Here is a 27,806-nt window from a genome sequence, read left to right as displayed (position 1 = left end):
TGAACATGGAAATATCTACACCGCCATGTGTACGAACATGGAAATATCCATACCGCCATCTGTATGAACATGTAAATTTCTACACCGCCATCTGTATGAACATGGAAATATCTACACCGCTATCTGTATGAACATGGGAATATCTACACTGCCATCTGTATGAACATGGAAATATCTACACCGCCATCTGTATGAACATGGAAATATCTACACCGCCATCTGTATGAACATGGAAATATCTACACCGCTATCTGTATGAACATGGAAATATCTACACCGCTATCTGTATGAACATGGAAATATCTACACCGCTATCTGTATGAACATGCAAATATCTACAAAGCTATCAATATATCAATGGAAATATCTACACTGCTATCTCTATAAACATGGAAATAACTACACTGCTATCTGTATAAACATGGAAATATCTACACCGCCATCTCTATGAACATGGAAATATCTACACCGCCATTTGTATGAACATGGAAATATCAACACCGCCATCTCTATGAACATGGGAATATCTTCACCGCCATTTGTATGAACATGGAACTATCTACACCGCCATCTGTATGAACATGGAAGTATCTTCACCGCCATCTGTATGAACATGGATATATGTAAACCGACATCTGGATGAACATGGAAATATCTACACCACTATCTGCTTGAACATGGAAATATCTACACAGCTGTCTGAATATACATGGAAATATCTACACAGATTTCTCTATAAATATGGAAATAACTACAGCGCTATCTCTATAAACTTTGAAATATCTACACCGCCATCTGTATGAACATGGAAATATCTAAAACGCTCTCTGTATGAACTTGGAAATATCTACACCGCTATCTGCATGAACATGGAAATATCTACACCGCTATCTGTATGAACATGGAAATATCTACACCACTATCTGTATGAACATGCAAATATCTACACAGCTATCTGTATATCACTGGAAATATCTACACTGCTATCTCTATAAACATGGAAATATCTACACCGCCATCTGTATGAACATGGAAATATCTTCACCGCCATCTGTATGAACATGGATATATGTACACCGGCATCTGGATGAACATGGAAATATCTACACCGCTATCTGCATGTACATGGAAATATCTACACAGCTATCTGAATATACATGGAAATATCTACACAGATTTCTCTACAAATAAGGAAATAACTACAGCGCTATCTCTATAAACTTCAAAATATCTACACTGCCATCTGTATGAACATGGAAATATCTACACCGCCATCTGTATAAACGTGGAAATATCTACACCGCTATCTGTATGAACTTGGAAATATCTACACTGCTCTCTGTATAAAATTGAAATTATCTACACCACTATCTCTATAAACATGGAAATATCTACACTGCTATCTGTATAAACATGGAAATATCTACACTGCTATCTGTATAAACATGGAAATATCTTCACCGCTATATGTATTAACAAGGAAATATCTAAAATGCTGTCTCTATAAACTTGGAAATAACTACACCACTATCTCCGTAAACATGGAAATATCTAGACCGCCATCTCTATAAACATGGAATTATCTACACCACCATCTGTATAAACATGGAAATATCTCTACCGCTATATGCATAAACATGGAAATATCTACACCGCCATCTCTATGAACATGGAAATATCTACACCGCCATCTGTATGAACAGGGAAATATCTACACCGCTAACTGTATGAACATGGAAATATCTACACCACCATCTGTATGAACATGGAAATACCTACACCGTTATCTGTATGAACATGGAAATATCTACACCGCTATCTGTATGAACATGGAAATATCTACACCACTATCTGTATGAACATGGAAATACCTACACCGTTATCTGTATGAACATGTAAATATCTACACCGCCATCTGTATGAACAGGGAAATATCTACACCGCTAACTGTATGAACATGGAAATATCTACACCACTATCTGTATGAACATGGAAATACCTACACCGTTATCTGTATGAACATGGAAATATCTACACCGCTATCTGTATGAACATGGAAATATCTACACCGCTATCTGTACGAACATGGAAATATCTTCACGGCTATCTGTATGAATATGCAAATATCTACACAGCTATCTGTATATCAATGGAAATATCTACACTGCTATCTCTATAAACATGGAAATAACTACACTGCTATCTGTATAAACATGGAAATATCCACACCGCCACCTGTACGAACATGGAAATATCTACACTGCCATCCGTACGAATATGGAAATATCTACACCGCCATCTGTATGAACATGGAAATATCTGCACCGCCATCTGTATGAACATGGAAATATCTACACCGCTAACTGTATGAACATGGAAATATCTACACGGCCATCTTCATGAACATGGAAATATCTACACCGCCATCTGCATGAACATGGAAATATCTACACCGCCATCTGTATGAACATGGAAATATCTACTCCGCCATCTGTATGAACATGGAAATATCTACACCGCCATCTGTATGAACATGGAAATATCTACACCACCATCTGTATGAACATGCAAATATCTACACAGCTGTCTGTATATCAATGGAAATATCTACACTGCTATCTCTATAAACAGGGAAATAACTACACTGCTATCTCTATAAACAGGGAAATAACTACACTGCTATCTGTATAAACATGGAAATATCTACACCGCCATCTCGATGAACATGGAAATATCTACACCGCCATTTGTATGAACATGGAAATATCTACACCGCCATCTCTATGAACATGGAAATATCTACACCGCCATTTGTATGAACACGGAAATATCTACACCGCCATCTGTATGAACATGGAAATATCTTCACCGCCATCTGTATGAACATGGATATATGTACACCGGCATCTGGATGAACATGGAAATATCTACACCGCTATCTGTGTGAACATGGAAATATCTACACCGCTATCTGTATGAACATGGAAATATCTACACCGCTATGTGTATGAACATGCAAATATCTACACAGCTATCTGTATATCAGTGGAAATATCTACACTGCTATCTCTATAAACATGGAAATATCTACACCGCCATCTGTATGAACATGGAAATATATTCACCGCCATCCATATGAACATGGATATATGTACACCGGCATCTGGATGAACATGGAAATATCTACACCGCTATCTACATGAACATGGAAATATCTACACAGCTATCTGAATATACATGGAAATATCTACACAGATTTCTCTATAAATAAGGAAATAACTACAGCGCTATCTCTATAAACTTCAAAATATCTACACCGCCATCTGTTTGAACATGGAAATATCTACACCGCCATCTGTACAAACATGGACATATCTTCACAGCCATCTGTATTAAGATGGAAATATCTACAGCGCTATCTGTATAAACATGGAAATATCTGCCCAACTATCTGTATAAACATGGAAATATCCGCACCGCTATCTGTATAAACATGGAAATATCTACACTGATATCTGCATAAACATGGAAATATCCACACGGCTATCTGTGTAAACATGGAAATATCTACACCGCCATCTGTGTAAACATGAAAATGTCTACACCGCCATCCCTATAAACATGGAAATATCTACACCGCCATCTGTATGAACATGGAAATATCTACACCGCCATCTCTATAAACATGGAAATATCCGCACCGCTATCTGTATAAACACGGATATAACTACACCGCTATCTGCATAAACATGGAAATATCCAAACCGCTATCTGCGTAAACATGGAAATGTCTACACCGCGATCTGTGTAAACATGGAAATATCTGCACCGCCATCTGTGTAAACATGGAAACATCTACAACGCCATCTGTATGAACATGGAAATATCTACAACGCCGTCTGTATGAACATGGAAATATCTACACCGCCGTCTGTATGAACATGGAAATATCTACACCACCATCTGTGTAAATATGGAAATATCTATACCTCTATCTGCATAAACATGGAAATATCTACACCGCCATCTCTATGAACATGGAAATATCTACACCGCCATCTGAACGAACATGGAAATATCTATACCGCCATCTGTATGAACATGTAAATTTCTACACCGCCATCTGTATGAACATGGAAATATCTACACCGCTATCTGTATGAACATGGGAATATCTACACCGCTATCTGTATGAACATGGAAATATCTACACCGCTATCTGTATGAACATGCAAATATCTACAAAGCTATCTATATATCAATGGAAATATCTACACTGCTATCTCTATAAACATGGAAATAACTACACTGCTATCTGTATAAACATGGAAATATCTACACCGCCATCTCTAAGAACATGGGAATATCTACACCGCCATTTGTATGAACATGGAACTATCTACACCGCCATCTGTATGAACATGGAAGTATCTTCACCGCCATCTGTATGAACATGGATATATGTAAACCGACATCTGGATGAACATGGAAATATCTACACCGCTATCTGCTTGAACATGGAAATATCTACACAGCTATCTGAATATACATGGAAATATCTACACAGATTTCTCTATAAATATGGAAATAACTACAGCGCTATCTCTATAAACTTCGAAATATCTACACCACCATCTCGATGAACATGGAAATATCTACACCGCCATTTGTATGAACATGGAAATATCTACACCGCCATCTCTATGAACATGGAAATATCTACACCGCCATTTGCATGAACACGGAAATATCTACACCGCCATCTGTATGAACATGGAAATATCTTCACCGCCATCTGTATGAACATGGATATATGTACACCGGCATCTGGATGAACATGGAAATATCTACACCGCTATCTGTGTGAACATGGAAATATCTACACCGCTCTCTGTACGAACATGGAAATATCTACACCGCTATCTGTATGAACATGGAAATATCTACACAGCTATCTGTATATCAGTGGAAATATCTACACTGCTATCTCTGTAAACATGGAAATATCTACACCGCCATCTGTATGAACATGGAAATATCTTCACCGCCATCCGTATGAACATGGATATATGTACACCGGCACCTGGATGAACATGGAAATATCTACACCGCTATCTACATGAACATGGAAATATCTACACAGCTATCTGAATATACATGGAAATATCTATACAGATTTCTCTATAAATAAGGAAATAGCTACAGCGCTATCTCTATAAACTTCAAAATATCTACACCGCCATCTGGATGAACATGGAAATATCTACACCGCTATCTGTATGAACTTGGAAATATCTACACTGCTCTCTGTATAAAATTGAAATTATCTACACCACTATCTCTATGAACATGGAAATATCTACACTGCTATCTGTATAAACATGGAAATATCTACACCGCTATCTGTATAAACATGGAAATATCTTCACCGCTATCTGTATTAACAAGGAAATATCTACAATGCTGTCTCTATAAACTTGGAAATAACTACACCACTATCTCCGTAAACATGGAAATATCTAGACCGCCATCTCTATAAACATGGAATTATCTACACCACCATCTGTATAAACATGGAAATATCTATACCGCTATCTGCATAAACATGGAAATATCTACACCGCCATCTCTATGAACATGGAAATATCTACACCGCCATCTGTACGAACATGGAAATATCTATACCGCCATCTGTATGAACATGTAAATATCTAAACCGCCATCTGTATGAACAGGGAAATATCTACACCGCTAACTGTATGAACATGGAAATATCTACACCACTATCTGTATGAACATGGAAATACCTACACCGTTATCTGTATGAACATGGAAATATCTACACCGCTATCTGTATGAACATGGAAATATCTACACCGCTGTCTGTACGAACATGGAAATATCTTCGCGGCTATCTGTATGAATATGCAAATATCTACACAGCTATCTGTATATCAATGGAAATATCTACACTGCTATCTCTATAAACATGGAAATAACTACACTGCTATCTGTATAAACATGGAAATATCCACACCGCCACCTGTACGAACATGGAAATATCTACACTGCCATCTGTACGAACATGGAAATATCTACACCGCCATCTGTATGAACATGTAAATATCTGCACCGCCATCTGTATGAACATGGAAATATCTACACCGCTAACTGTATGAACATGGAAATATCTACACGGCCATCTGCATGAACATGGAAATATCTACACCGCCATCTGTATGAACATGGAAATATCTACACAGCTGTCTGTATATCAATGGAAATATCTACACTGCTATCTCTATAAACAGGGAAATAACTACACTGCAATCTCTATAAACAGGGAAATAACTACACTGCTATCTGTATAAACATGGAAATATCTACACCGCCATCTCGATGAACATGGAAATATCTACACCGCCATTTGTATGAACATGGAAATATCTACACCGCCATCTCTATGAACATGGAAATAACTACACCACCATTTGTATGAACACGGAAATATCTACACCGCCATCTGTATGAACATGGAAATATCTTCACCGCCATCTGTATGAACATGGATATATGTACACCGGCATCTGGATGAACATGGAAATATCTACACCGCTATCTGTGTGAACATGGAAATATCTACACCGCTCTCTGTACGAACATGGAAATATCTACACCGCTATGTGTATGAACATGCAAATATCTACACAGCTATCTGTATAGCAGTGGAAATATCTACACTGCTATCTCTATAAACATGGAAATATCTACACCGCCATCTGTATGAACATGGAAATATCTTCACCGCCATCTGTATGAACATGGATATATGTTCACCGGTATCTGGATGAACAAGGAAATATCTACACCGCTATCTGTATGAACATGGAAATATCTACACCGCTATCTGTATGAACATGCAAATATCTACAAAGCTATCTATATATCAATGGAAATATCTACACTGCTATCTCTATAAACATGGAAATAACTACACTGCTATCTGTATAAACATGGAAATATCTACACCGCCATCTCTATGAACATGGGAATATCTACACCGCCATTTGTATGAACACGGAAATATCTACACCGCCATCTGTATGAACATGGAAATATCTTCACCGCCATCTGTATGAACATGGATATATGTACACCGGCATCTGGATGAACATGGAAATATCTACACCGCTATCTGTGTGAACATGGAAATATCTACACCGCTATCTGTATGAACATGGAAATATCTACACCGCTATGTGTATGAACATGCAAATATCTACACAGCTATCTGTATATCAGTGGAAATATCTACACTGCTATCTCTATAAACATGGAAATATCTACACCGCCATCTGTATGAACATGGAAATATCTTCACCGCCATCCGTATGAACATGGATATATGTACACCGGCATCTGGATGAACATGGAAATATCTACACCGCTATCTACATGAACATGGAAATATCTACACAGCTATCTGAATATACATGGAAATATCTACACAGATTTCTCTATAAATAAGGAAATAACTACAGCGCTATCTCTATAAACTTCAAAATATCTACACCGCCATCTGTTTGAACATGGAAATATCTACACCGCCATCTGTACAAACATGGACATATCTTCACCGCCATCTGTATTAAGATGGAAATATCTACAGCGCTATCTGTATAAACATGGAAATATCTGCCCAACTATCTGTATAAACATGGAAATATCCGCACCGCTATCTGTATAAACATGGAAATATCTACACTGATATCTGCATAAACATGGAAATATCCACACGGCTATCTGTGTAAACATGGAAATATCTACACCGCCATCTGTGTAAACATGAAAATGTCTACACCGCCATCCCTATAAACATGGAAATATCTACACCGCCATCTGTATGAACATGGAAATATCTACACCGCCATCTCTATAAACATGGAAATATCCGCACCGCTATCTGTATAAACACGGATATAACTACACCGCTATCTGCATAAACATGGAAATATCCAAACCGCTATCTGCGTAAACATGGAAATGTCTACACCGCGATCTGTGTAAACATGGAAATATCTGCACCGCCATCTGTGTAAACATGGAAACATCTACAACGCCATCTGTATGAACATGGAAATATCTACAACGCCGTCTGTATGAACATGGAAATATCTACACCGCCGTCTGTATGAACATGGAAATATCTATACCACCATCTGTGTAAATATGGAAATATCTATACCTCTATCTGCATAAACATGGAAATATCTACACCGCCATCTATATGAACATGGAAATATCTACACCGCCATCTGAACGAACATGGAAATATCTATACCGCCATCTGTATGAACATGTAAATTTCTACACCGCCATCTGTATGAACATGGAAATATCTACACCGCTATCTGTATGAACATGGGAATATCTACACCGCTATCTGTATGAACATGGAAATATCTACACCGCTATCTGTATGAACATGCAAATATCTACAAAGCTATCTATATATCAATGGAAATATCTACACTGCTATCTCTATAAACATGGAAATAACTACACTGCTATCTGTATAAACATGGAAATATCTACACCGCCATCTCTATGAACATGGGAATATCTACACCGCCATTTGTATGAACATGGAACTATCTACACCGCCATCTGTATGAACATGGAAGTATCTTCACCGCCATCTGTATGAACATGGATATATGTAAACCGACATCTGGATGAACATGGAAATATCTACACCGCTATCTGCTTGAACATGGAAATATCTACACAGCTATCTGAATATACATGGAAATATCTACACAGATTTCTCTATAAATATGGAAATAACTACAGCGCTATCTCTATAAACTTCGAAATATCTACACCGCCATCTCGATGAACATGGAAATATCTACACCGCCATTTGTATGAACATGGAAATATCTACACCGCCATCTCTATGAACATGGAAATATCTACACCGCCATTTGCATGAACACGGAAATATCTACACCGCCATCTGTATGAACATGGAAATATCTTCACCGCCATCTGTATGAACATGGATATATGTACACCGGCATCTGGATGAACATGGAAATATCTACACCGCTATCTGTGTGAACATGGAAATATCTACACCGCTCTCTGTACGAACATGGAAATATCTACACCGCTATCTGTATGAACATGGAAATATCTACACAGCTATCTGTATATCAGTGGAAATATCTACACTGCTATCTCTGTAAACATGGAAATATCTACACCTCCATCTGTATGAACATGGAAATATCTTCACCGCCATCTGTATGAACATGGATATATGTACACCGGCACCTGGATGAACATGGAAATATCTACACCGCTATCTACATGAACATGGAAATATCTACACAGCTATCTGAATATACATGGAAATATCTATACAGATTTCTCTATAAATAAGGAAATAGCTACAGCGCTATCTCTATAAACTTCAAAATATCTACACCGCCATCTGGATGAACATGGAAATATCTACACCGCTATCTGTATGAACTTGGAAATATCTACACTGCTCTCTGTATAAAATTGAAATTATCTACACCACTATCTCTATGAACATGGAAATATCTACACTGCTATCTGTATAAACATGGAAATATCTACACCGCTATCTGTATAAACATGGAAATATCTTCACCGCTATCTGTATTAACAAGGAAATATCTACAATGCTGTCTCTATAAACTTGGAAATAACTACACCACTATCTCCGTAAACATGGAAATATCTAGACCGCCATCTCTATAAACATGGAATTATCTACACCACCATCTGTATAAACATGGAAATATCTATACCGCTATCTGCATAAACATGGAAATATCTACACCGCCATCTCTATGAACATGGAAATATCTACACCGCCATCTGTACGAACATGGAAATATCTATACCGCCATCTGTATGAACATGTAAATATCTAAACCGCCATCTGTATGAACAGGGAAATATCTACACCGCTAACTGTATGAACATGGAAATATCTACACCACTATCTGTATGAACATGGAAATACCTACACCGTTATCTGTATGAACATGGAAATATCTACACCGCTATCTGTATGAACATGGAAATATCTACACCGCTGTCTGTACGAACATGGAAATATCTTCACGGCTATCTGTATGAATATGCAAATATCTACACAGCTATCTGTATATCAATGGAAATATCTACACTGCTATCTCTATAAACATGGAAATAACTACACTGCTATCTGTATAAACATGGAAATATCCACACCGCCACCTGTACGAACATGGAAATATCTACACTGCCATCTGTACGAACATGGAAATATCTACACCGCCATCTGTATGAACATGTAAATATCTGCACCGCCATCTGTATGAACATGGAAATATCTACACCGCTAACTGTATGAACATGGAAATATCTACACGGCCATCTGCATGAACATGGAAATATCTACACCGCCATCTGTATGAACATGGAAATATCTACACAGCTGTCTGTATATCAATGGAAATATCTACACTGCTATCTCTATAAACAGGGAAATAACTACACTGCAATCTCTATAAACAGGGAAATAACTACACTGCTATCTGTATAAACATGGAAATATCTACACCGCCATCTCGATGAACATGGAAATATCTACACCGCCATTTGTATGAACATGGAAATATCTACACCGCCATCTCTATGAACATGGAAATAACTACACCACCATTTGTATGAACACGGAAATATCTACACCGCCATCTGTATGAACATGGAAATATCTTCACCGCCATCTGTATGAACATGGATATATGTACACCGGCATCTGGATGAACATGGAAATATCTACACCGCTATCTGTGTGAACATGGAAATATCTACACCGCTCTCTGTACGAACATGGAAATATCTACACCGCTATGTGTATGAACATGCAAATATCTACACAGCTATCTGTATAGCAGTGGAAATATCTACACTGCTATCTCTATAAACATGGAAATATCTACACCGCCATCTGTATGAACATGGAAATATCTTCACCGCCATCTGTATGAACATGGATATATGTTCACCGGTATCTGGATGAACAAGGAAATATCTACACCGCTATCTGTATGAACATGGAAATATCTACACCGCTATCTGTATGAACATGCAAATATCTACAAAGCTATCTATATATCAATGGAAATATCTACACTGCTATCTCTATAAACATGGAAATAACTACACTGCTATCTGTATAAACATGGAAATATCTACACCGCCATCTCTATGAACATGGGAATATCTACACCGCCATTTGTATGAACACGGAAATATCTACACCGCCATCTGTATGAACATGGAAATATCTTCACCGCCATCTGTATGAACATGGATATATGTACACCGGCATCTGGATGAACATGGAAATATCTACACCGCTATCTGTGTGAACATGGAAATATCTACACCGCTATCTGTATGAACATGGAAATATCTACACCGCTATGTGTATGAACATGCAAATATCTACACAGCTATCTGTATATCAGTGGAAATATCTACACTGCTATCTCTATAAACATGGAAATATCTACACCGCCATCTGTATGAACATGGAAATATCTTCACCGCCATCCGTATGAACATGGATATATGTACACCGGCATCTGGATGAACATGGAAATATCTACACCGCTATCTACATGAACATGGAAATATCTACACAGCTATCTGAATATACATGGAAATATCTACACAGATTTCTCTATAAATAAGGAAATAACTACAGCGCTATCTCTATAAACTTCAAAATATCTACACCGCCATCTGTTTGAACATGGAAATATCTACACCGCCATCTGTACAAACATGGACATATCTTCACCGCCATCTGTATTAAGATGGAAATATCTACAGCGCTATCTGTATAAACATGGAAATATCTGCCCAACTATCTGTATAAACATGGAAATATCCGCACCGCTATCTGTATAAACATGGAAATATCTACACTGATATCTGCATAAACATGGAAATATCCACACGGCTATCTGTGTAAACATGGAAATATCTACACCGCCATCTGTGTAAACATGAAAATGTCTACACCGCCATCCCTATAAACATGGAAATATCTACACCGCCATCTGTATGAACATGGAAATATCTACACCGCCATCTCTATAAACATGGAAATATCCGCACCGCTATCTGTATAAACACGGATATAACTACACCGCTATCTGCATAAACATGGAAATATCCAAACCGCTATCTGCGTAAACATGGAAATGTCTACACCGCGATCTGTGTAAACATGGAAATATCTGCACCGCCATCTGTGTAAACATGGAAACATCTACAACGCCATCTGTATGAACATGGAAATATCTACAACGCCGTCTGTATGAACATGGAAATATCTACACCGCCGTCTGTATGAACATGGAAATATCTATACCACCATCTGTGTAAATATGGAAATATCTATACCTCTATCTGCATAAACATGGAAATATCTACACCGCCATCTATATGAACATGGAAATATCTACACCGCCATCTGAACGAACATGGAAATATCTATACCGCCATCTGTATGAACATGTAAATTTCTACACCGCCATCTGTATGAACATGGAAATATCTACACCGCTATCTGTATGAACATGGGAATATCTACACCGCTATCTGTATGAACATGGAAATATCTACACCGCTATCTGTATGAACATGCAAATATCTACAAAGCTATCTATATATCAATGGAAATATCTACACTGCTATCTCTATAAACATGGAAATAACTACACTGCTATCTGTATAAACATGGAAATATCTACACCGCCATCTCTATGAACATGGGAATATCTACACCGCCATTTGTATGAACATGGAACTATCTACACCGCCATCTGTATGAACATGGAAGTATCTTCACCGCCATCTGTATGAACATGGATATATGTAAACCGACATCTGGATGAACATGGAAATATCTACACCGCTATCTGCTTGAACATGGAAATATCTACACAGCTATCTGAATATACATGGAAATATCTACACAGATTTCTCTATAAATATGGAAATAACTACAGCGCTATCTCTATAAACTTCGAAATATCTACACCGCCATCTCGATGAACATGGAAATATCTACACCGCCATTTGTATGAACATGGAAATATCTACACCGCCATCTCTATGAACATGGAAATATCTACACCGCCATTTGCATGAACACGGAAATATCTACACCGCCATCTGTATGAACATGGAAATATCTTCACCGCCATCTGTATGAACATGGATATATGTACACCGGCATCTGGATGAACATGGAAATATCTACACCGCTATCTGTGTGAACATGGAAATATCTACACCGCTCTCTGTACGAACATGGAAATATCTACACCGCTATCTGTATGAACATGGAAATATCTACACAGCTATCTGTATATCAGTGGAAATATCTACACTGCTATCTCTGTAAACATGGAAATATCTACACCTCCATCTGTATGAACATGGAAATATCTTCACCGCCATCTGTATGAACATGGATATATGTACACCGGCACCTGGATGAACATGGAAATATCTACACCGCTATCTACATGAACATGGAAATATCTACACAGCTATCTGAATATACATGGAAATATCTATACAGATTTCTCTATAAATAAGGAAATAGCTACAGCGCTATCTCTATAAACTTCAAAATATCTACACCGCCATCTGGATGAACATGGAAATATCTACACCGCTATCTGTATGAACTTGGAAATATCTACACTGCTCTCTGTATAAAATTGAAATTATCTACACCACTATCTCTATGAACATGGAAATATCTACACTGCTATCTGTATAAACATGGAAATATCTACACCGCTATCTGTATAAACATGGAAATATCTTCACCGCTATCTGTATTAACAAGGAAATATCTACAATGCTGTCTCTATAAACTTGGAAATAACTACACCACTATCTCCGTAAACATGGAAATATCTAGACCGCCATCTCTATAAACATGGAATTATCTACACCACCATCTGTATAAACATGGAAATATCTATACCGCTATCTGCATAAACATGGAAATATCTACACCGCCATCTCTATGAACATGGAAATATCTACACCGCCATCTGTACGAACATGGAAATATCTATACCGCCATCTGTATGAACATGTAAATATCTAAACCGCCATCTGTATGAACAGGGAAATATCTACACCGCTAACTGTATGAACATGGAAATATCTACACCACTATCTGTATGAACATGGAAATACCTACACCGTTATCTGTATGAACATGGAAATATCTACACCGCTATCTGTATGAACATGGAAATATCTACACCGCTGTCTGTACGAACATGGAAATATCTTCACGGCTATCTGTATGAATATGCAAATATCTACACAGCTATCTGTATATCAATGGAAATATCTACACTGCTATCTCTATAAACATGGAAATAACTACACTGCTATCTGTATAAACATGGAAATATCCACACCGCCACCTGTACGAACATGGAAATATCTACACTGCCATCTGTACGAACATGGAAATATCTACACCGCCATCTGTATGAACATGTAAATATCTGCACCGCCATCTGTATGAACATGGAAATATCTACACCGCTAACTGTATGAACATGGAAATATCTACACGGCCATCTGCATGAACATGGAAATATCTACACCGCCATCTGTATGAACATGGAAATATCTACACAGCTGTCTGTATATCAATGGAAATATCTACACTGCTATCTCTATAAACAGGGAAATAACTACACTGCAATCTCTATAAACAGGGAAATAACTACACTGCTATCTGTATAAACATGGAAATATCTACACCGCCATCTTGATGAACATGGAAATATCTACACTGCCATTTGTATGAACATGGAAATATCTACACCGCCATCTCTATGAACATGGAAATAACTACACCACCATTTGTATGAACACGGAAATATCTACACCGCCATCTGTATGAACATGGAAATATCTTCACCGCCATCTGTATGAACATGGATATATGTACACCGGCATCTGGATGAACATGGAAATATCTACACCGCTATCTGTGTGAACATGGAAATATCTACACCGCTCTCTGTACGAACATGGAAATATCTACACCGCTATGTGTATGAACATGCAAATATCTACACAGCTATCTGTATAGCAGTGGAAATATCTACACTGCTATCTCTATAAACATGGAAATATCTACACCGCCATCTGTATGAACATGGAAATATCTTCACCGCCATCTGTATGAACATGGATATATGTACACCGGCATCTGGATGAACAAGGAAATATCTACACCGCTATCTACATGAACATGGAAATATCTACACTGCTATCTGAATATACATGGAAATATCTACACAGATTTCTCTATAAATAAGGAAATAACTACAGCGCTATCTCTATAAACTTCAAAATATCTACACCGCCATCTGTATGAACATGGAAATATCTACACCGCCATTTGTACAAACATGGACATATCTACACCGCCATCTGTATTAAGATGGAAATATGTACAGCGCTATCTGTATAAACATGGAAATATCTGCCCAACTATCTGTATAAACATGGAAATATCCGCACCGCTATCTGTATAAACATGGAAATATCTACACTGTTATCTGCATAAACATGGAAATATCCACACGGCTATCTGTGTAAACATGGAAATATCTACACCGCCATCTGTGTAAACATGAAAATGTCTACACCGCCATCCCTATAAACATGGAAATATCTACACCGCCATCTGTATGAACATGGAAATATCTACACCGCCATCTCTATAAACGTGGAAATATCTACACCGCTATCTGTATGAACTTGGAAATATCTACACTGCTCTCTGTATAAAATTGAAATTATCTACACCACTATCTCTATAAACATGGAAATATCTACACTGCTATCTGTATAAACATGGAAATATCTACACCACTATCTGTATAAACATGGAAATATCTTCACCGCTATCTGTATTAACAAGGAAATATCTATAACGCTGTCTCTATAAACTTGGAAATAACTACACCACTAACTCTGTAAACATGGAAATATCAAGACCGCCATCTCTATAAACATGGAAATATCTACACCACCATCTGTATAAACATGGAAATATCTATACCGCTATCTGCATAAACATGGAAATATCTACACCGCCATCTCTATGAACATGGAAATATCTACACCGCCATCTGTACGAACATGGAAATATCTATACCGCCATCTGTATGAACATGTAAATATCTACACCGCCATCTGTATGAACAGGGAAATATCTACAACGCTAACTGTATGAACATGGAAATATCTACACCACTATCTGTATGAACATGGAAATATCTACACCGTTATCTCTATGAACATGGAAATATCTACACAGCTATCTGTACGAACATGGAAATATCTTCACGGCTATCTGTATGAATATGCAAATATCTACACAGCTGTCTGTATATCAATGGAAATATCTACACTGCTATCTCTATAAACATGGAAATAACTACACTGCTATCTGTATAAACATGGAAATATCCACACCGCCACCCGTATGAACATGGAAATATCTACACTGCCATCCGTACGAACATGGAAATATCTACACCGCCATCTGTATGAACATGGAAATATCTACACCGCTATCTGTATGAACATGGAAATATCTACACCGCTATCTGTATGAACATGCAAATATCTACACAGCTATCTGTATATCAATGGAAATATCTACACTGCTATCTCTATAAACATGGAAATATCTACACCGCCATCTCTATGAACATGGAAATATCTGCACCGCCATCTGTATGAACATGGAAATATCTACACCGCTAACTGTATGAACATGGAAACATCTATACTGCCATCTGCATGAACATGGAAATATCTACACCGCCATCTGTATGAACATGGAAATATATACACCGCCATCTGTATGAACATGGAAATATCTACACCGCCATCTGTATGAACATGGAAATATCTACACCACCATCTGTATGAACATGGAAATATCTACACCGCCATCTGTATGAACATGGAAATATCTACACCGCTAACTGTATGGACATGGAAATATCTACACCGCTAACTGTATGGACATGGAAATATCTACACCGCTATCTGTATGGACTTGGAAATATCTACACCGCTATCTGTATGAACATGGAAATATCTACACCGCTATCTGTAGGAACATGGAAATATCTACACCGCTATCTGTATGAACATGCAAATATCTACACAGCTGTCTGTATATCAATGGAAATATCTACACTGCTATCTCTATAAACAGGGAAATAACTACACTGCTATCTCTATAAACAGGGAAATAACTACACTGCTATCTGTATAAACATGGAAATATCTACACCGCCATCTCTATGAACATGGAAATATCTACACCGCCTTTTGTATGAACATGGAATTATCTACACCGCCATCTGTATGAACATGGAAATATCTTCACCGCCGCCTGTATGAACATGGATATATGTACACCGGCATCTGGATGAACATGGAAATATCTACACCGCTATCTGCATGAACATGGAAATATGTACACAGCTATCTGAATATACATGGAAATATTTACACAGATTTCTCTGTAAATATGGAAATAACAACAGCGCTATCTCTATAAACTTCGAAATGTCTACACCGCCATCTGTATGAACATGGCAATATCTACACCGCCATCTGTATTAAGATGGAAATATCTACACCGCTGTCTGTAAACATGGAAATATCTGCACGACTATCTGTATAAACATGGAAATAACCGCACCGCTATCTGTATAAACATGGAAATATCTACCCCGCTAACTGCAGAAACATGGAAATATCCACACCGCTATCTGTGTAAACATGGAAATGTCTACACCGCTATCTGTGTAAACATGGAAATATCTACACGGCCATCTGTGTAAACATGGAAATATCTACTCCGCCACCTGTATGAAGATGGAAATATCTACACTGCCATCCTTACGAAGATGGAAATATCTACACCGCTATCTGTATGAACATGGAAATATCCACACCGCTCTCTGTATGAACATGGAAATATCTACACCGCTATCTGTATGAACATGGAAATATCAACACCGTTATCTGTATGAACATGGAAATATCTACACCGCTATCTCTATGAAAATGGAAATATCTACACCGGTATCTGTATGAACTTGGAAATATCTACACTGATATCTGTATGAACATGCAAATATCTACACAGCTATCTGTATATCAATGGAAATATCTACACTGCTATCTCTATAAACATGGAAATATCTACACTGCTATCTGTATAAACATGGAAATATCTACACCGCCACCTCTATGAACATGGAAATATCTACACTGCCATCCGTACTAACATGGAAATATCTCCACCGCCATCTGTATGAACAAGTAAATATCTACATTGCTTACTGTATGAAAATAGATATACCTACACCGCTATCTGTATGAACATGGAAATATCTACACCTCTATCTGTATGAACATGGAAATATCTACACCGCTCTCTGTATGAACATGGAAATATCTACACTGCTATCTGTATGAACATACAAATATCTACACATCTATCTGTATATCAATGGAAATGTCTACACCGCTATCTGTATAAACATGGAAATATCTACACCGCTATCTGTATAAACATGGAAAGACCTTCACCGCTGTCTGTATAAACATGGAAATATCTACAACGCTGACTCTATAAACTTCGAAATAACTACACCACTATCTCTATAAACACGGAAATATCTAGACCGCCATCTCTATAAACATGGAAATATCTACACCACCATCTGCATAAACATGGAAATATCTACACCGCCATCTCTATGAACATGGAAGTATCTACATGCCACCTGTACGAACATGCAAATATCTACACCGCCATCTGTATGAACATGTAAATATCTACACCGCCATCTGTATGAACATGGAAATATCTACACCGCTAACTGTAAGAACATGGAAATATCAACACGGCTATCTGTAAGAACATGGAAATATCTACACCGTTATCTGTATGAACATGGAAATGTCTACACTGCTATCAGTACGTACATGGAAATATCTACACCGCTATCTGTATGAACATGGAAATATCTACACCGCTATCTGTATGAACATGCAAATATCTACACAGCTATATGTATATCAATGTAAATATCTACACTGCTATCTCTATAAACATGGAAATAACTACACTGCTATCTGTATAAACATGGAAATATCTACACCACCACCTGTATGAACATGGAAATATCTACACTGCAATCAGTATGAACATGGAAATATCTACACCGCCATCTGTATGAACATGGATATTTGTACACCGGCATCTGGATGAACATGGAAATATCTACACCGCTATCTGCATGAACATGGAAATATGTACACAGCTATCTGAATATACATGGAAATATTTACACAGATTTCTCTGTAAATATGGAAATAACTACAGCGCTATCTCTATAAACTTCGAAATGTCTACACCGCCATCTGTATGAACATGGAAATATCTACAACGCTATCTGTAAACATGGAAATATCTGCACGACTATCTGTATAAACATGGAAATAACCACAGCGCTATCTGTATAAACATGGAAATAACTACACAGCTATCTGTAAAAACTTGGAAATATCTTCACCGCCACCGGTATGAACATGGAAATATATACTCTGCCATCCATATGAACATGGAAATGTCTACACCGCCATCTGTATGAACATGGAAATATCTACACCGCCATTTCTATGAACATGGAAATATCTACACCGCCATCTGTACGAACATGGAAATATCTACACCGCCATCTGTATGAACATGGAAATATCTACACCGCCATCTGTATGAACATGGAAATATCTACACTGCTAACTGTATGATCATGGAAATATCTACAAGGCTATCTGTATGAACATGGAAATATCTACACCGTTATCTGTATGAACATGGAAATATCTACACCGCTATCTGTACGAAAATGGAAGTATCTGCACCGCTCTCTGCATGAACATGCAAATATCTACACAGCTATCTGTATATCAATGGAAATATCTACACTGCTATCTCTATAAACATGGAAATAACTACACTGCTATTTGTATAAATATGGAAATATCTACACTGCCATCTCTATGAACATGGAAATATCTACACCGCCATATGTATGAACATGGAAATACCTATACCGCCATCTCTCTGAACATGGAAATATCTACACTGCCGTCTCTATGAATATGGAAATATCTTCACCGCCATCTGTATGAACATGGATATATCTACACCGGCATCTAGAAGAACATGGAAATATCTACACCGCTCTCTGCATGAACATGGAAATATCTTCACAGCTATCTGCATATACACGGAAATATCTACACAGATTTCTCTATAAATATGGAAATAACTACAGCGCTATCCCTACCAACTTCGAAATATCTACACCGCCATCTGTATGAACATGGAAATATCTACACAGCTATCTGCATATACACGGAAATATCTACACAAATTTCTCTATAAATATGGAAATAACTACAGCGCTATCCCTACCAACTTCGAAATATCTACACCGCCATCCGTATGAACATGGAAATATCTTCACCGCTATCTGTATAAACATGGAAATATCTACAACGCTGTCACTATAAACTTGGAAATAACTACACCACTATCCCTATAAACATGGAAATATCTAGTCCGCCATCTCTATAAACATGGAAATACACCACCATCTGTATAAACATGGAAATATCTATACCGCTATCTGCATAAACATGGAAATATCTACACCGCCATCTCTATGAACATGGAAATAACTACACCGCCATCTGTACAAACATGGAAATATCTACACCGCCATCTGTATGAACATGTAAATATCTACACCGCCATCTGTATGAACATGGAAATATCTACACCGCTAACTGTATGAACATGGAAATATCTACACCGCTATCTGTATGAACATGGAAATATCTACACCGTTATCTCTATGAACATGGAATTATCTACACTGCTATCTGTATGAACATGGAAATATCTACACCGTTATCTCTATGAACATGGAATTATCTACACTGCTATCTGTATGAACATGGAAATATCTACACCGCTATCTGTATGAACATGGAAATATCTACACCGCTATCTATGTGAACATGCACATATCTACAGAGCTATCTGTATATCAATGGAAATATCTACACCGCTATCTCTATAAACATGGAAATAACTACATTGCTATCTGTATAAACATGGAAATATCTACACCCCCATCTCTAAGAACTTGGAAATATCTACACCGCCATCTGTATGTACACGGAAATATCTACACCGCCATCTCTATGAACATGGAAATAACTACACCGCCATCTGTATGAACATGGAAATATCTACACCGCCATCTGTATGAACATGGAAATACCTTCACCGCCATCTGTATGAATATGCATATATCTACACCGGCATCTGGATGAACTTGGAAATATCTACACCGCTCTCTGCATGAACATGGAAACATCTACACAGCTATCTGCATATACATGGAAATATCTACACAGATTTCTCTATAAATATGGAAATAACTACAGCGCTATCCCTATAAACTTCGAAATATCTACACCGCCATCTGTATGAACATGGAAATATCTACACCGCCATCTGTACTAACATGGACATACCTACACCGACATCTGTATTAAGATGGTAATATCTACACCGCAATCTGTATAAACATGGAAATATCTGCCCAACAATCTGTATAAACATGGAAATATCCGCACCGCTATCGGTATAAACATGGAAATATCTACACCGCTATCTGCATAAACATGGAAATATCCACACCGCTATCTGTGTAAACATGGAAATGTCTACACCGCTATCTGTGTAAACATGGAAATATCTACACCGCCATCTGTGTAAACATGAAAATATCTACACCGCCATCTCTGTAAACATGGAAATGTCTACACCGCCATCTGTATGAAGATGGAAATATCTACACCGCCATCTCTATAAACGTGGAAATATCTACACCGCTATCTGTATAAACATGGAAATTCCTTCACCGCTATCTGAATAAACATGGAAATATCTACAACGCTGACTCTATAAACTTGGAAATAACTACACCACTATCTCTATAAACACGGAAATATCTTGACCGCCATCTATATAAACATGGAAATATCTACACCACCATCTGTATAAACATGGAAATATCTATACCGCTATCTGCATAAACTTGGAAATATCTACGCCGCCATCTCTATGAACATGGAAATATCTACACGCCACCTGTACGAACATGGAAATATCTACACCGCCATCTGTATGAACATGTAAATATCTACACCGCCATCTGTATGAACATGGAAATATCTACACTGCTAACTGTAAGAACATGGAAATATCAACACCGCTATCTGTAAGAACATGGAAATATCTACACCGTTATCTGTATGAACATGGAAATATCTACACTGCTATCAGTACGTACACGGAAATATCTACACCGCTATCTGTATGAACATGGAAATATCTACACCGCTATCTGTATGAACATGCAAATATCTACACAGCTATCTGTATATCAATGTAAATATCTACACTGCTATCTCTATAAACATGGAAATAACTACACTGCTATCTGTATAAACATGGAAATATCTACACCGCCATCTGTATGAACATGGAAATATCTACACTGCCATCTGTATGAACATGGAAATATCTACACCGCTAACTGTATGAACATGGAAATATCTACACCGCTATCTGTACGAACATGGAAATATCTACACCGCTATCTGTATGAACATGGAAATACCTACACCGCTATGTGTATGAACATGCAAATACCTACACAGCTATCTGTATATCACTGGAAATATCTACACTGCTATCTCTATAAACATGGAAACATCAACACTGCTATCTGTATAAACATGGAAATATCTACACCGCCATTTGTATGAACATGGAAATATCTACACCGCTAACTGTATGAATATGGAAATATCTACACTGCTATCTGAATAAACATGGAAATATCTACACCGCTATCTGTATGAACATGCAAATATCTACACAGCTATCTGTAGATCAATCAAATATCTACACTGCTATCTCTATAAACATGGTAATAACTACACTGCTATCTGTATATACATGGAAATATCTACACCATCATCTCTATGAACATGGAAATATCTACACCGACATTTGTATGAACATGGAAATATCCACATCGCTATCTGTGTAAACATGGAAATGTCTTCACCGCTAACTGTGTAAACATGGAAATATCTACACCGCCATCTGTGTAAACATGAAAATATCTACACTGCAATACCTATAAACGTAGAAATATCTACACTGCCATCTGTATGAACATGGAAATATCTACACCGCCATCTTTGTAAACGTGGAAATATCTACACCGCTATCTGTATGAACTTGGAAATATCTACACTACTCTCTGTATAAAATTGAAATTATCTACACCACTATCTCTATAAACATGGAAATATCTACACTGCTATCTGTATAAACATGGAAATATCTACAGCGCTATCTGTATAAACATGGAAATATCTTCACCGCTATCTGTATAAACATGGAAATATCTACAAGGCTGTCTCTATAAACTTGGAAATAACTTCACCACTATCTCTGTAAACATGGAAATATCTAGACCGCCATCTCTATAAACATGGAAATATCTACACCACCATCTGTATAAACATGGAAATATCTATACCACTATCTGCATAAACATGGAAATATCTACACCGCCATCTCTATGAACATGGAAATATCTACAACGCCATCTGAATGAACATGTAAATATCTATTCCGCCATCTGTATGAACATGTAAATATCTACACCGCCATCTGTATGAACATGGAAATATCTTCACTGCTAAGTGAACATGGAAATATCTACACCGCTATCTGTATGAACATGGAAATATCTACACCATTATCTGTATGAACATGGAAATATATACACCGCTATCTGTATGAACATGGAAATATCTACACCGCTATCTGTACGAACATGGAAATATCTACACCGCTATCTGTATGAACATGCAAATATCTACACAGCTATCTGTATATCAATGGAAATATCTACAATGCTATCTCTATAAACATGGAAATAACTACACTGCTCTCTGTACAAACATGGAAATATCTACACCGCCACCTTTATGAACATGGAAATATCTACACTGCCATCCGTATGAACATGGAAATATCTACACCGCCATCTGTATGAACATGTAAATATCTGCACCGCCATCTGTATGAACATGGAAATATCTACACCGCTAACTGTATGAACATGGAAATATCTACACCGCTATCTGTATGAACATGGAAATATCTACACCGCTACCTGTATGAACATGGAAATATCTACACCGCCATCCGTATGAACATGGAAATATCTACACCGCCATCTGTATGAACATGTAAATATCTACACTGCCATCTGTAAGAACATGGAAATATCTACACTGCTAACTGTATGAACATGGAAATATCTATACCGCTATCTGTATGAACATGGAAATATCTACACCGCTATCTGTATAAACATGGAAATATCTACACCGCTATCTGTATAAACATGCAAATATCCACACAGCTATTTGTATATCAATGGAAATATCTACACTACTATCTCTATAAACATGGAAATAACTACACTGCCATTTGAATGAACATGGAAATATCTACACCGCCATCTCTATGAACATGGAAATACCTACACCGCCATTTGTATGAACATGGAAATATCTACACCGCCATATCTATAAACGTGGAAATATCTACACCGCTATCTGTATGATCTTGGAAATATCTACACTGCTCTCGGTATAAATTGAAATTATCTACACCACTATCTCTATAAACATGTAAATATCTACACTGCTATCTGTACAAACATGGAAATATCTACACAGCTATCTGTATAAACATGGAAATATTTTCACCGCTATCTGCATAAACATGGAAATATGTACACCGCCATCTCTATGAACATGGAAATATCTACACCACCATCTGTACGAACATGGAAATATCTACACCGCCATCTGTATGAACATGTAAATATCTACACCACCATCTGTATGAACATGGAAATATCTACACCGCTATCTGTATGAACATGGAAATATCTACACAGCTATCTGTACGAACATGGAAATATCTACACCGCTATCTGTATGAACATGCAAATACCTACACAGCTATCTGTATATCAATGGAAATATCCACACTTCTATCTCTATAAACATGGAAATAACTACACTGCTATCTGTATAAACATAGAAATATCTACACCGTCACCTATATGAACATGGAAATATCTACACTGCCATCCGTACGAACATGCAAATATCTACACCGCCATCTGTATGAACATGTAAATATCTACACCGCCATCTGTATGAACATGGAAATATCTACACCGCTAACTGTATGAACATGGAAATATCTACACCGCTATTGGTATGAACATGGAAATAACTACAACGCTATCTGTATGAACATGGAAATATCTACACCGCCATTTGTATGAAAATGTAAATATCTACACCGCCATCTGTATGAGCATGTAAATACCTACACCGACATCTGTATGAACATGGAAATATCTACACCGCTAACTGTATGAACATGGAAATATCTACACCGCTATCTGTATGAACATGGAAATATCTACACCGCTATCTGTATAACAATGGAAATATCTACACTGCTATCTCTATAAACATGGAAATAACTACACTGCTATCTGTATAAACATGGAAAGATCTACACCGCCATCTCTATGAACATGGAAATATCTACACCGCCATTTCTATGAACATGGAAATATCTACACCGCCATCTCTATGAGCATGGAAATATCTACACCACTAACTGTATGAACATGGAAATATCTACACCGCCATCTGTATGAACATGGAAATATCTACACCGCTATCTGTATAAACATGGAAATATCTACACCATTATCTGTATGAACATGGAAATATCTACACCGCTATCTGTATGAACATGGAAATATCTACACCGCTATCTGTACAAACATTGAAATATCTACACCGCTATCTGTATGAACATGCAAATATCTACACAGCTATCTGTACATCCATGGAAATATCTACGCTGCTATCTCTATAAACATGGAAACATCTACACTGCTATCTGCATAAACATGGAAATATCTACACCCCCATTTGTATGAACATGGAAATATCTACACCGCTAACTGTATGAATATGGAAATATCTACACCGCTATCTGAATAAACATGGAAATATCTTCACCGCTAACTGTATGAACATGGAAATATCTACACCGCTATCTGTATGAACATGGAAATATCTACACCGTTATCTGTATGAACATGGAAATATCTACACCGATATCTGTATGAACATGGAAATATCTACACCGCTATCTGTACGAACATGGAAATATCTACACCGCTATCTGTATGAACATGCAAATATCTACACAGCTATCAGTATATCAATGGAAATATCTACAATGCTATCTCTATAAACATGGAACTAACTACAATGCTATCTGTATAAACATGGAAATATCTACATCGCCACCTGTATGAACATGGAAATATCTACACTTCCATCCGTACGAACATGGAAATATCTACACCGCAACCTGTATGAACATGTAAATATCTGCACCGCCACCTGTATGGACATGGAAATATCTACACCGCTAACTGTATAAACATGGAAGTATCTACACCGCCACCTGTATGAACATGTAAATATCTGCACCGCCACCTGTATGAACATGGAAATATCTACACCGTTAACTGTATGAACATGGAAATATCTACACCGCCATTTGTATGAACATGGAAATATCTACACCGCCATCTCTATGAACATGGAAATATCTACACTGCCATTTGTATGAACATGGAAATATCTACACCGCTAACTGTATGAACATGGAAATATCTACACTGCCATCTGTATGAACATGGAAATATCTACACTGCCATCTGTATGAACATGGAAATATCTACACAGCTATCTGTATATCAATGGAAATATCTACACTGCTATCTCTATAAACATGGAAACATCTACACTGCTATCTGTATAAACATGGAAATATCTACACCGCCATTTGTATGAACATGGAAGTATCTACACCACTAACTGTATGAATATGGAAATATCTACACCGCTATCTGAATAAACATGGAAATATCTACACCGCTATCTGTATGAACATCCAAATATCTACACAGCTATCTGTATATCAATGGAAATATCTACACTGCTATCTCTATAAACATGGTAATAACTACACTGCTATCTGTATAAACATGGAAATATCTACACCGTCATCTCTATGAACATGGAAATATCTACACCGACATTTGTATGAGCATGGAAATATCCACACCGCTATCTGTGTAAACATGGAAATGTCTACACAGCTATCTGTCTAAACATGGAAATATCTACACCGACGTCTGTGTAAACATGAAAATATCTACACTGCAATACCTATAAACGTGGAAATATCTACACTGCTATCTGTATGAACTTGGAAATATCTACACTGCTCTCTGTATAAAATTGAAATTATCTACACCACTATCTCTATAAACATGGAAATA

This window comes from Gorilla gorilla, chromosome 14 (assembly GCF_029281585.2).
Source record: "Gorilla gorilla gorilla isolate KB3781 chromosome 14, NHGRI_mGorGor1-v2.1_pri, whole genome shotgun sequence".
NCBI lineage: Eukaryota > Metazoa > Chordata > Mammalia > Primates > Hominidae > Gorilla > Gorilla gorilla.
The sequence above is the reverse complement of the archived record's forward strand: the minus strand, read 5'-3'. Positions refer to the sequence as shown.